The sequence below is a fragment of the Ranitomeya variabilis genome, chromosome 2 (genome assembly GCF_051348905.1).
Source record: "Ranitomeya variabilis isolate aRanVar5 chromosome 2, aRanVar5.hap1, whole genome shotgun sequence".
Classification (NCBI taxonomy): Eukaryota; Metazoa; Chordata; class Amphibia; order Anura; family Dendrobatidae; genus Ranitomeya; species Ranitomeya variabilis.
Genome location: NC_135233.1, coordinates 599,466,824 through 599,481,750, shown reverse-complemented (window position 1 = coordinate 599,481,750; position 14,927 = coordinate 599,466,824). Strand labels below are relative to the sequence as shown.

Below are 14,927 nucleotides of genomic sequence, written 5' to 3'. Positions count from 1 at the left end.
CCAGACCCCACTACTTTCATTGCCCCTTCTCCTGCCACCTCTGCGTCGTCCACGGTTAGCCAGGCTTCAGTGCTTCACACCCCCCATTTACATCACTCCACCCCAAGCAAGCGCAGTTAAAGAAATATTTTGGTTGTTTGTTTTTTTTGCCCCAATTATGTTTGTTTTATTGTGTCTTTCGCCGCCGGCAACACACACCGTGCGCCAAATAACAAACTTCGCCACACACTTTATTTATTTATTTTTTGGCCACATCATAGCTCCAGTAGTTAGCAAATAAAAGACTGCAGCTTTGTGTGTCTATAGTATAGAGCTATGAGGTGGGCCAAAAAATTTATACTTGTATTTTCTCCTTAATCTCTTCATTCTGCTTAGTCTGTAACTAGTGTTGCAGACTGAAAAGAAAATGGTGGCAATACCATGCAAAACTATACTCTACAGGTCAGGTGTCCAAAAAATCATTAGTTGGGACGCCTGACCTGCTGAGTAGAGAAGTGCATTGTATAGCCTCCTTTTTCTCTTCTGTGTACATAATCTATTTCACACAAACTCAAGGGACGATGGCGGTCATACACGACATATCTATGCTCACCTGCACATGTGTCAGAAATAGTGAATTCATGAGGCTACTATATGTGCATCATGAATTCATTATTTCTGACACCTGACTTGATGAGTATAGATCTGTTTTGTATGACAGCATTGTCTCTTCAGTCTGTGTCCAATGGATACTGCATAGCAGAACAGAATCAGGATGCAATGACGTCAACAACCTTATCACTGAAACCACATGGCTGCCGTCACACTAGCAGAAGGTGGTCACTATTTTATATTGGTATTTGTAAGCCAAAACAAGGAGTGGAACTATTAGAGGAAAAGTATAATATTAGCATATCTAGCACTTCAGCCTTCATCACCCACTCCTGGTTTTGGATTACAAATACTGATAATAAATACAGACCAAATACTGCTAGTGTGAGGAAATACATATGAGACACGGTCAAGACAACAAAAAAAAGTTTATTAACGAGAAACATTAGTAACATGTAAGAAAATAACTGGTACAGATAAAATAACAACAGGACATTTACACAACATTGTCCTGCCATGACACACGTCCAATATCCGAATCAAAAAAGGCAGCAAATTGGTTCCGCATGTGGCCAACTTCAGCTATTGACCGCAGCGTGTGATGCTGGTAATCGGGCAGTGGGTGTGCAACTGGTTCATCCAGTTCAATGTTGGGCTGCTCCTTAGCCATAATGTAATTGTGCAGAACCACACAGGCTTTGACCACCTCGTCAACTGTCTCTATTTTTAGATTAATGGCTGATGCAAGAATGCGCCATTTTGAGACTAGAATCGCAAAGGTACACTCTATAGCCCTGGTCAGTCTGTAGTTAAAGATCCTTCTAGTGTGGTTCAAGTCCCGACTGGAATATGGCTTCAGTAGGTTTTCGCACATCTGAAAGGCCTCATCCCCAACCATAACAAATGGCATCGGTGGACCTTGAGTGTTGGGGAGAGGTTGTGGCCGTGGAAAATTAAAATTTTTGACATACACACGGCGGCCCATATCTGAGTTCTTGAAAGTCTGGGAATCGTTGCCACGGCCAAAAGCTCCAATGTCCACAGCGATGAAGCGACAGTCCGCATCGGCTATTGCCATGTGCACAACACAAAAATGTTTTTTAGAGTTGAAGTACTCCGATCCTGTTCTGGCTGGTTTGATAATGCGGATTGTCATGATCTCCATGGCCAGAGAACTAGCATAAGCCTCTATAGGAACAAGCTCTTGGAAGATGTAACTATACTGACCATGAACTAAACCTACCGCATCATCTAGAAGTAGCCAGGTAGCATGTCCTACTTTTTATCCCTATATGCCCAGCGCCGGCCGGAGAACTAAATAATGCTAGCAGAGGGAAATATAAGACCTGACTCACCTCTAGAGAAATGCCCAAAAAAAAGGAGACAGAGGCCCCCCACATATATTGGCGGTGATATGAGATGAAACAACAAACGCAGCAGGAAAATAGTTTTAGCAAATTTGAGGTCCGCTTTCTAGATAGCAGAAGACAGAAAGCATACTTTCATGGTCAGTAGAAAACCCTAACAAAACACATCCAGAAATTACTTTAGGACTCTGGCATTAACTCATAATACCAGAGTGGCAATTCCTGATCAACAAGAGCTTTCCAGACACAGTAACGAAACTGCAGCTGTGAACTGGAACCAAAATACAAAAACAAAACATGGACGAATGTCCAACTTATCTAGTAGATGTCTGGGAGCAGGAACAAGCACAGAGAGGCTTCTGATAACATTGTTGACCGGCAAGCATCTAACAGAGAAGCCAGGTTATATAGCGACACCCAGATCTAATCAGAACAGGTGAACAGGGAAGATGATGTCACAAGTTCAATTCCACCAGTAGCCACCGGGGGAGCCCAGAATCCAAATTCACAACAGTACCCCCCCCTCAAGGAGGGGGCACCGAACCCTCACCAGAACCACCAGGGCGATCAGGATGGGCCCTATGAAAGGCACGAACCAGATCAGAGGCATGAACATCAGATGCAGTGACCCAAGAATTATCCTCCTGGCCATATCCCTTCCACTTGACCAGATACTGGAGTCTCCGTCTGGAAACACGGGAGTCTAGGATTTTTTCCACAACGTACTCCAACTCACCCTCAACCAACACCGGAGCAGGAGGCTCAACGGAAGGCACAACCGGTGCCTCATACCTGCGCAATAACGACCGATGAAAAACGTTATGAATAGAAAAGGATGCAGGGAGGTCCAAACGGAAGGAAACAGGGTTAAGAATCTCCAATATTTTATACGGACCGATGAACCGAGGCTTAAACTTAGGAGATGAGACCCTCATAGGGACAAAACGAGAAGACAACCACACCAAATCTCCAACACAAAGCCGAGGACCAACACGACGGTGACGGTTGGCAAAAAGCTGAGTCTTCTCCTGGGACAACTTTAAATTGTCCATCACCTGCCCCCAGATATGATGCAATCTCTCCACCACCGCATCCACTCCAGGACAATCCGAGGATTCCATCTGACCGGAGGAAAATCGAGGATGGAACCCCGAATTACAGAAAAACGGGGAAACCAAGGTGGCAGAGCTGGCCCGATTATTGAGGGCGAACTCCGCCAATGGCAAAAAAGCAACCCAATCATCCTGGTCAGCAGACACAAAACACCTCAGATATGTCTCCAGGGTCTGATTAGTCCGCTCGGTCTGGCCATTAGTCTGAGGGTGAAAAGCAGACGAAAAAGACAAATCTATGCCCATCCTAGCACAAAATGCCCGCCAAAATCTAGACACAAATTGGGTTCCTCTGTCAGAAACGATATTCTCAGGAATACCATGCAAACGAACAACATTTTGAAAAAACAGGGGCACCAACTCGGAAGAAGAAGGCAATTTGGGCAGGGGAACCAAATGAACCATCTTAGAAAAACGGTCACACACCACCCAGATGACAGACATCTTCTGAGAAACAGGCAGATCTGAAATAAAATCCATCGAGATGTGTGTCCAAGGCCTCTTAGGAATAGGCAAGGGCAACAATAATCCACTAGCCCGAGAACAACAAGGCTTGGCCCGAGCACAAACGTCACAAGACTGCACAAAGCCTCGCACATCTCGTGACAGGGAAGGCCACCAGAAGGATCTTGCCACCAAATCCCTGGTACCAAAAATTCCAGGATGACCTGCCAACGCAGAAGAATGCACCTCAGAGATGACTTTACTGGTCCAATCATCAGGAACAAACAGCCTATCAGGCGGACAACGATCCGGTCTATCCGCCTGAAACTCCTGCAAGGCCCGCCGCAGGTCTGGAGAAACGGCTGACAAGATAACTCCCTCCTTAAGAATACCTGTGGGGTCAGAGTTGCCAGGTGAATCAGGCTCAAAACTCCTAGAAAGGGCATCCGCCTTAACATTCTTAGAACCTGGTAGGTACGATACCACAAAATTAAACCGAGAAAAAAATAATGACCAGCGCGCCTGTCTAGGATTCAGGCGCCTGGCGGTCTCAAGATAAATCAAATTTTTGTGGTCAGTCAATACCACCACCTGATGTCTGGCCCCCTCGAGCCAATGGCGCCACTCCTCAAACGCCCACTTCATGGCCAAAAGCTCCCGATTCCCAACATCATAATTCCGCTCAGCGGGCGAAAATTTACGGGAAAAGAAGGCACAAGGCCTCATCACGGCGCAGTCAGAACTTTTCTGCGACAACACTGCCCCAGCTCCGATCTCAGAAGCGTCGACCTCAACCTGAAAAGGAAGAGTCACATCAGGCTGACGCAACACAGGGGCAGAAGAAAAACAGCGCTTAAGCTCCTGAAAGGCCTCCACAGCATCAGGGGACCAATTAGCAACATCAGCACCCTGTCTAGTCAAATCGGTCAATGGCTTAACGACATCCGAAAAACCAGAAATAAATCGACGATAAAAGTTGGCAAAGCCCAAAAATTTCTGAAGACTTTTAAGAGAAGAGGGCTGCGTCCAATCACAAATAGCTTGAACCTTGACAGGATCCATCTCAATGGAAGAGGGAGAAAAAATATATCCCAAAAAGGAAATTCTCTGAACCCCAAAAACGCACTTAGAACCCTTGACACACAGAGAATTAGACCGCAAAACCTGAAAAACCCTCTTAACTTGCCGGACATGAGAGTCCCAGTCATCCGAAAAAATCAGAATATCATCCAGATACACTATCATAAATTTATCCAAAAAATCGCGGAAAATATCATGCATAAAGGACTGGAAGACTGAAGGGGCATTAGAAAGACCAAAAGGCATCACCAAATACTCAAAGTGGCCCTCGGGCGTATTAAATGCGGTTTTCCACTCATCCCCCTGCCTGATCCGCACCAAATTATACGCCCCACGGAGATCAATCTTAGAGAACCACTTGGCCCCCTTTATGCGAGCAAACAAATCAGTCAGCAACGGCAATGGGTATTGATATTTAACCGTGATTTTATTCAAAAGCCGATAATCAATACATGGTCTCAAAGAGCCGTCTTTTTTTGACACAAAGAAAAAACCGGCTCCTAAGGGAGATGACGATGGACGAATATGTCCCTTTTCCAAGGACTCCTTTATATATTCTCGCATAGCAGTATGTTCAGGCACAGACAGATTAAATAAACGACCCTTTGGGTATTTACTACCCGGAATTAAATCTATAGCACAATCGCACTCACGGTGCGGAGGTAGTGAACCAAGCTTGGGTTCTTCAAAGACGTCACGATAGTCAGACAGGAACTCAGGGATTTCAGAGGGGATAGATGATGAAATGGACACCAAAGGTACGTCCCCATGAGTCCCCTTACATCCCCAGCTCAACACAGACATAGCTCTCCAGTCAAGGACTGGGTTGTGAGACTGCAGCCATGGCAATCCCAGCACCAAATCCTCATGTAGATTATACAGCACTAGAAAACGAATAGTCTCCTGGTGATCCGGATTAATACACATAGTCACTTGTGTCCAATATTGTGGTTTATTATTAGCCAATGGGGTGGAGTCAATCCCCTTCAGAGGAATAAGAGTTTCCAAAGGCTCTAAATCATACCCACAACGATTGGCAAAGGACCAATCCATAAGACTCAAAGCGGCGCCAGAGTCGATATAGGCGTCAGTAGTAATAGATGACAAAGAGCAAATCAGGGTCACAGACAAAATAAATTTAGACTGTAAAGTGCCAATGGAAACAGATTTATCAAGCTTTTTAGTACGTTTAGAGCATGCTGATATAACATGAGTAGAATCCCCACAATAGAAACACAACCCATTTTTCCGTCTAAAATTCTGCCGCTCGCTTCTGGACAGAATTCTATCACACTGCATGCTTTCTGGCGTCTTCTCAGTGGACACCGCCAGATGGTGCACTGGTTTGCGCTCCCGCAGACGCCTATCGATCTGAATAGCCATTGTCATGGACTCATTCAGACCCGCAGGCACAGGGAACCCCACCATAACATCCTTAATGGCATCAGAGAGACCCTCTCTGAAAGTAGCCGCCAAGGCACACTCATTCCACTGAGTAAGCACAGACCATTTACGGAATCTTTGGCAGTAAATTTCAGCTTCATCTTGCCCCTGCGATAGGGACATCAAAGTTTTTTCTGCCTGAAGTTCCAAATGAGGTTCCTCATACAGCAACCCCAAGGCCAGAAAAAACGCATCCACATTGAGCAACGCAGGATCCCCTGGTGCCAATGCAAAAGCCCAGTCTTGAGGGTCGCCGCGGAGCAAGGAAATCACAATCCCAACCTGCTGTGCAGGGTCTCCAGCAGAACGAGATTTCAGGGACAAAAATAGCTTACAATTATTTCTAAAATTCTGAAAGCTAGATCTATTCCCTGAGAAGAATTCCGGCAAAGGAATTCTCGGCTCAGATACCGGAGCATGAATAATAAAATCTTGCAAATTTTGTACTTTCGTGGTGAGATTATTCAAACCTGCAGTTACACTCTGAAGATCCATTATTAACAGGTGAACACAAAGCCATTCAAAGATTATAAGGAGAGAGAAAAAAAAGAAAGACTGCAGCATAGACAGACTGGCAAGTGATCCAATTAAGAGCACAGAAAAAAAAAAAAAAAAAAAAAAAAAACTCTCAGCAGACTTCTTATTTCTCTCCTTTCTCAGCCAAGGATTTTAACCCTTTAGTGGGCCGGTCAAACTGTCATGATCTCCATGGCCAGAGAACTAGCATAAGCCTCTATAGGAACAAGCTCTTGGAAGATGTAACTATACTGACCATGAACTAAACCTACCGCATCATCTAGAAGTAGCCAGGTAGCATGTCCTACTTTTTATCCCTATATGCCCAGCGCCGGCCGGAGAACTAAATAATGCTAGCAGAGGGAAATATAAGACCTGACTCACCTCTAGAGAAATGCCCAAAAAAAAGGAGACAGAGGCCCCCCACATATATTGGCGGTGATATGAGATGAAACAACAAACGCAGCAGGAAAATAGTTTTAGCAAATTTGAGGTCCGCTTTCTAGATAGCAGAAGACAGAAAGCATACTTTCATGGTCAGTAGAAAACCCTAACAAAACACATCCAGAAATTACTTTAGGACTCTGGCATTAACTCATAATACCAGAGTGGCAATTCCTGATCAACAAGAGCTTTCCAGACACAGTAACGAAACTGCAGCTGTGAACTGGAACCAAAATACAAAAACAAAACATGGACGAATGTCCAACTTATCTAGTAGATGTCTGGGAGCAGGAACAAGCACAGAGAGGCTTCTGATAACATTGTTGACCGGCAAGCATCTAACAGAGAAGCCAGGTTATATAGCGACACCCAGATCTAATCAGAACAGGTGAACAGGGAAGATGATGTCACAAGTTCAATTCCACCAGTAGCCACCGGGGGAGCCCAGAATCCAAATTCACAACAGCGGATGTGCTTTCCATCCACCGCTCCTAAACAGTTGGGGAAATCACACACACTCCAGAATTTTTCCGCAATTCCAATCCACATGTCGACGGTGGGTAGGGGTATAAACTCATCCCGGAGTACATTCCACAAAGCCCGGCAGGTGTCCGCAACTATTCCCGACAGGGTGGATATTCCAAGCCGGTATTGGAAATGGAGGGATGATAAACTCTCCGGTTGCCAGAAATCTGGAAGAAAAGAATTAAAGAAAAATTACAATCAGTTCTATTTAAGGTGTGGTTATGCTAAAGACAGAAAGAAAATTACCACACAAAAAAAAAACATGTTTAGTACACCCAAAATTAGCACTGGCATTGGTTTACATTTCTTACTTACCTTAATGTAACCAGTAGACGTTCCTCCGGTGGAATCGCTCTATGGAGCTGGGTGTCCTGTCTCCGTATGACTCCTTGGACACGAGCAAGCAAATCCCGGAACGAGTCTTGCGACATCCTTGTGTATTCCTGGAATTTCTCCGGGTTGGCATTAAGCTCGGCATAGAGCGTGTGATAGGCTCCACGGCTCTCACGTAGTTCGTTAATGGGGTGTCTCCAAAAACGCCTACGCCGTCTCCTTCTCCATCTTTCGCGATTTCTGTCTTGCTCCCAAGCAAATGCACAGGCAAGAAACAGCTTGATGCTTAAATCCAGGTTGAAATAAAAGCTCTCCTTGCGAAGATCCATCATGACACAGGATACAGGAGCAAAATTTGAAGATTTCAGCTGTTCAAGGGTGTATATAAAGATATCCCATAATACATGCCCTCTGTAGTCCCATTGGCGGTGTCTGGTTATCTAGATTTTTCTCCTGTAAAAATTGTCATCATGCGCACCAAAAACGCAAATGCAGAAAAAAACGCATGGAAAAGCGTGCAAACGCGGTGTTTTTTAAACCGCATGCGTCTAAAAAAATGCCGCGTTTATATGCATTTTTTCCAGCACTTGCGGATGCGGATTAAACGCTGCGGATTCTAACGCAAATGTGAAACTAGCCTTAGAGACTTCTAGGGGCAGGAGGTTTCATAGTACCGTCAGCGGCACAGTATAGATCTTTAGGACAACCAGGTAAAATCCATGTTCAATTGTTGAAATATTACAAGATTATTTCTTTCCTTTTTTTTCCATCTTTAGTTTTATAATTTATAACAACATTGTGTATTTTTGGCACTATATATTCCTGTATGGTATATTTTTACGCCATATCTTCACAACTATATTAAAACGATTGATATAATTGAATATTTAGCTATATGTCCAATAGTGCTCGCTTCTTTTGATATTAGGTCACTAAAAGCTTGATATAAACTTCATATAGCCTTTATTTCCCCTGAATTAAGCAATAGTGTCACCTGGTGGTCAAGTTACTAATTACAGGGATTACTTCTGTGTTTTTTGCACATTTGTGGCACCTTATCATATGAGTAATTTGATATTAAGACTTTTTTGTAGAAATTTAGTATGTTTATATTGAAGTAAAGTTTTTTAAGTGGCTGTATAATCAATATGACGGATATGTTATAAAGGCACCTCCGTTTTCCAGTTACCTTTGTTCCTGTTAATTTTAAAATATTGTCGTAAGAATTAATAAAAACGTGCTATTTTATTTAATTTATGTAGTCACTTCAATTCATTTTTTGCACCCATATTTGATGGTAAATGCAAAAAATAAGGTGGTATGTTCTATCTATCTATCATCTATTATCTATCATCTAGCTATTTGTTATCTATATCTATTATCTATCTATTATGTATCATCTATCTATTATCTATCTATTCTGTATCTATTATCTATCTATCTATCTATCTATCTATCTATCTATCTATTATCTTTCTATCATTTATTTATTAACTATGTATCTCATATCCAATATCTAGCTTATTTTTGTCTATTAATTATCTATCAATTATCTATATCCTCTATTAATTATCTAGCCATCTCATCTATTATCTATCCAATATCAATCTCCTATCTATATATTATATCTATCTATTATCCATCCATCTCATGTATTTTTATATCTATCTCCTATAAATCTATATACCTAGCGCCTATATATCTATCCATTTATCTAAAAAATAGAAGGCAGTTTTTTTTTGTATTATTTTGAGGATTGGTCTGTGCCTGGAATTTTGGACACCCGACTATGGCAATTGTTTGCTAGTGTTGCTTTCAAATTTATTTTTCTATTATCTATCTCTCATTTATCTATTATCTATCTATCTCTCATCTTTCTATTATCTATCGATCTAGCTATCATTATTTTCTATCATCTACCTATAGGTTGAATTATCTACCATATCTAATATTTTTATATCTATCTATTAATTATCTATCTCATATCTACTGTAGTTATTTATCCATCTCATTTATTTATCTATCAATTTCTATTTTTCTCTGTTTACCCTTGACCAGGTTGGCAGTATCCACTATGAACTTTACTTACATCACGCAGCTTTATCCAGAAGAAGTGTTTCTTGCCTTCCTATGAAGGGCTTAGCTATTGGTGTTTGTGTATATATACAGTACAGACCAAACGTTTGGACACACCTTCTCATTTAAATATTTTTCTCTATTTTCATGACTATGAAAATTGTACATTCACACTGATGGCATCAGAACTATGAATTAACACATGTGGAATTATATACTTAACAAAAAAGTGTGAAACAACTGAAATTATGTCTTATATTCTAGGTTCTTCAAATTGACCACCTTTTGCTTTGATGACTGCTTTGCACACTCCTGGCATTCTCTTAATGAGCTACAAGAGGTAGTCACCGGGAATGGTTTTCCAACAATCTTGAAGGAGTTCCCAGAGATGCTTAGCACTTGTTGGCACTTTTGCCTTCACTCTGCGGCCCAGCTCACCCCAAACCATCTCGATTGGGTTCAGGTCTGGTGACTGTGGAGGCCAGGTCATCTGGTGTAGCACCTCATCACTCTCCTTCTTGGTCAAATAGCCCTTATACAGCCTGGAGGTGTGTTTGGGGCCAATGTCCTGTTGAAAAATAAATGATGGTCCAACTAAATGCAAACCGGATGGAATAGCATGCTGCTGCAAGATGCTGTGGTAGCCATGCTGGTTCAGTATGCCTTCAATATAATATATAAAGCTGAATGTGTGTGTGTATGTGTGTGTGTGTATGTCCGGGATTGGCATCTGCACCGTCGCAGCTACAGCCACAAAATTTTGCACAGTCACACGTCTGGACCCCGAGAGCGTCATAGGCTATGTTGTGAGGTGAAATTTTAACCCCGCGCGTTCCAATTCACCAAACAATTTTGCCTCTATCTACATAATGGGGAAAAATTGAAAGGAAAGGTGTTAGAGGCAAATTGACAGCCAGGAGGAGATGACATACAGGTATATACTAAATACAGGGGAGATGACATACACGTATATACTATATACAGGAGGAGATGACATACAGGTATATATTATATACAGGAGGAGATGACATACAGGTATATACTATGTACAGGGGAGATGACATACACGTATATACTATATACAGGAGGAGATGACATACAGGTATATATTATATACAGGAGGAGATGACATACAGGTATATACTATATACAGGGGAGATGACATACAGGTATATACTATATACAGGGGAGATGACATACAGGTGTATACTATATACAGGGGAGATGACTTACAGGTATATACTATATACAGGAGATGACATACAGGTATATACTATATACAGGGGAGATGACGTACAGGTATATAAAGGAGAAGACAAACAGGTATATACTATATACAGGATAGATGACATACAGGTATATACTATATACAGGAGATGACATACAGGTATATACTATATACAGGGGAGATGACATACACGTATATACTATATACAGGAGGAGATGACATACAGCTATATATTATATACAGGAGGAGATGACATACAGGTATATACTATATACAGGGGAGATGACATACAGGTATATACTATATACAGGGGAGATGACATACAGGTATATACTATATACAGGGGAGATGACTTACAGGTATATACTATATACAGGAGGAGATGACACACAGGTATATACTATATACAGGGGAGATGACATACAGGTATATACTATATACAGGGGAGATTACACACGTATATACTATATACAGGGGAGATGACATACAGGTATATACTATATACAGGAGGAGGTGACATACAGGTATATACTATATACAGGAGCAGATGACATACAGGTATATACTGAGGGGAAAATAAGAGGTGTGAGTGCAAAAGGAGAGGAGTAAGGGGAAAATAGTGGAGTGATTGGAAAAAGACAGGTGTGAAGTCAAAATGACAGGTGTTAGGGGGGGAAATGAGAAAAGTGAGGGGAGAAAATGAGAGGTGTGAGGGGGGAAATGAGGTGTGGGGGAAAATGAGAGGAGTGAGGGGAAAATGAGAGATGTGAGGGGGAAAATGAGAGACGTGAGGTGCTATAGCTAACAGTTACTATGCCTGGGCAACGTCGGGCTCTTCAGCTAGTTTCGAATAAATCCCCAACAGTATCACCAGCAAAGCACCCCCACACCATCACACCCCCTCCTCCATGCTTCACGGTGGGAACCAGGCATGTAGAGTCCATCCGTTCACCTTTTCTGCGTCGCACAAAGACACAGTGGTTGGAACCAAAGATCTCAAATTTGGACTCATCAGACCAAAGCACAGATTTCCACTGGTCTAATGTCCATTCCTTGTGTTCTTTAGCCCAAACAAGTCTCTTCTGCTTGTTGCCTGTCCTTAGCAGTGGTTTCCTAGCAGCTATTTTACCATGAAGGCCTGCTGTACAAAGTCTCCTCTTAACAGTTGTTGTAGAGATGTGTCTGCTGCTAGAACTCTGTGTGGCATTGATCTGGTCTCTAATCTGAGCTGCTGTTAGCCTGCGATTTCTGAGGCTGGTGACTCGGATAAACTTATCCTCAGAAGCAGAGGTGACTCTTGGTCTTCCTTTCCTGGGGCGGTCCTCATATGAGCCAGTTTCTTTGTAGTGCTTGATGGTTTTTGCCACTGCACTTGGGGACACTTTCAAAGTTTTCCCAATTTTTCGGACTGCCTGACCTTCATTTCTTAAAGTAATCATGGCCACTCATTTTTCTTTACTTAGCTGCTTTTTTCTTGCCATAATACAAATTCTAACAGTCTATTCAGTAGGACTATCAGCTGTGTATCCACCAGACTTCTGCACAACACAACTGATGGTCCCAACACTATTTATAAGGCAAGAAATGCCACTTATTAATTAAACCTGACAGGGCGCACCTGTGAAGTGAAAACCATTTCCGGTGACTACCTCTTGAAGCTCATCAAGAGAATGCCAAGAGCGTGCAAAGCAGTCATCAAAGCAAAAGGTGGCTGCTTTGAAGAACCTAGAATATAAGACATAATTTCAGTTGTTTCACACTTTTTTGTTAAGTATATACAGGTCCTTCTCAAAAAATTAGCATATAGTGTTAAATTTCATTATTTACCATAATGTAATGATTACAATTAAACTTTCATATATTATAGATTCATTATCCACCAACTGAAATTTGTCAGGTCTTTTATTGTTTTAATACTGATGATTTTGGCATACAACTCCTGATAACCCAAAAAACCTGTCTCAATAAATTAGCATATTTCACCCGTCCAATCAAATAAAAGTGTTTTTTAATAACAAACAAAAAAACAATCAAATAATAATGTTCAGTTATGCACTCAATACTTGGTCGGGAATCCTTTGGCAGAAATGACTGCTTCAATGCGGCGTGGCATGGAGGCAATCAGCCTGTGACACTGCTGAGATGTTATGGAGGCCCAGGATGCTTCAATAGCGGCCTTAAGCTCATCCAGAGTGTTGGGTCTTGCGTCTCTCAACTTTCTCTTCACAATATCCCACAGATTCTCTATGGGGTTCAGGTCAGGAGAGTTGGCAGGCCAATTGAGCACAGTAATACCATGGTCAGTAAACCATTTACCAGTGGTTTTGGCACTGTGAGCAGGTGCCAGGTCGTGCTGAAAAATGAAATCTTCATCTCCATAAAGCATTTCAGCCGATGGAAGCATGAAGTGCTCCAAAATCTCCTGATAGCTAGCTGCATTGACCCTGCCCTTGATGAAACACAGTGGACCAACACCAGCAGCTGACATGGCACCCCATACCATCACTGACTGTGGGTACTTGACACTGGACTTCAGGCACTTTGGCATTTCCTTCTCCCCAGTCTTCCTCCAGACTCTGGCACCTTGATTTCCGAATGACATGCAAAATTTGCTTTCATCAGAAAAAAGTACTTGGGACCACTTAGCAACAGTCCAGTGCTGCTTCTCTGTAGCCCAGGTCAGGCGCTTCTGCCGCTGTTTATGGTTCAAAAGTGGCTTTACCTGGGGAATGCGGCACCTGTAGCCCATTTCCTGCACACGCCTGACTCAGTCCACTGCTTCCTCAGGTTCCCCAAGGTCTGGAATCGGTCCTTCTCCACAATCTTCCTCAGGGTCCGGTCACCTCTTCTCGTTGTACAGCGTTTTCTGCCACATTTTTTCCTTCCAACAGACTTACCATTGAGGTGCCTTGATACAGCACTCTGGGAACAGCCTATTTGTTGAGAAATTTCTTTTTGGGTCTTACCCTCTTGCTTGAGGGTGTCAATGATGGCCTTCTTGACATCTGTCAGGTCGCTAGTCTTACCCATGATGGGGGTTTTGAGTAATGAACCAGGCAGGGAGTTTTTAAAAGCCTCGGGTATCTTTTGCATGTGTTTAGAGTTAATTAGTTGATTCAGAAGATTAGTGTAATAGGTCGTTTAGAGAACCTTTTCTTGATATGCTAATTTATTGAGACAGGTTTTTTGGGTTATCAGGAGTTGTATGCCAAAATCATCAGTATTAAAACAATAAAAGACCTGACAAATTTCAGTTGGTGGATAATGAATCTATAATATATGAAAGTTTGATTGTAATCATTACATTATGGTAAATAATGAATTTTAACACTATATGCTAATTTTTTGAGAAGGACCTGTAATTCCACATGTGTTAATTTATAGTTTTGATGCCATCAGTGTGAATGTACAATTTTCATAGTTATGAAAATACAGAAAAATCTTTAAATGAGAAGATGTGTCCAAACTTTTGGTCTGTACTGTATATATATAGAGACTCGCTCACCGCAGTTGGGGGATCAGGTGGTCAAAACATTTTGTATTAAGGCCCCTACGCTATGACATGTATCTGTTATAATGTTGGTGAAAGTATTGATGCAGAATGAGGGATACTCTGTATGGCGTTACTATCAGTGGGGGGGTTACAGATACATGAGTAAAATAATATTGAAAACAGTCTTACCCGTAGTCAATGAGACCTGGATCTGATAAGGTGCAGCCGACGATCTGACCCCAGCTCCTCCTGTCACCTCCTCTTCACTGTTCCTT

At 42.1% G+C, this 14,927-nt stretch overlaps 1 protein-coding gene across 1 annotated transcript in view; it reads right to left on the bottom strand.

The window, feature by feature from the left end:
* LOC143807242 (carbohydrate sulfotransferase 4-like) overlaps positions 1-14,921 on the bottom strand; it is a 96,021-nt gene extending 81,100 nt beyond the window's left edge. The window contains exon 1 of the mRNA XM_077288577.1: positions 14,842-14,921. The gene's annotated coding sequence lies outside the window, so the exon portion shown is untranslated. The remainder of the gene's footprint in view (positions 1-14,841) is intronic.
* Positions 14,922-14,927: the final 6 nt, after the last annotated feature.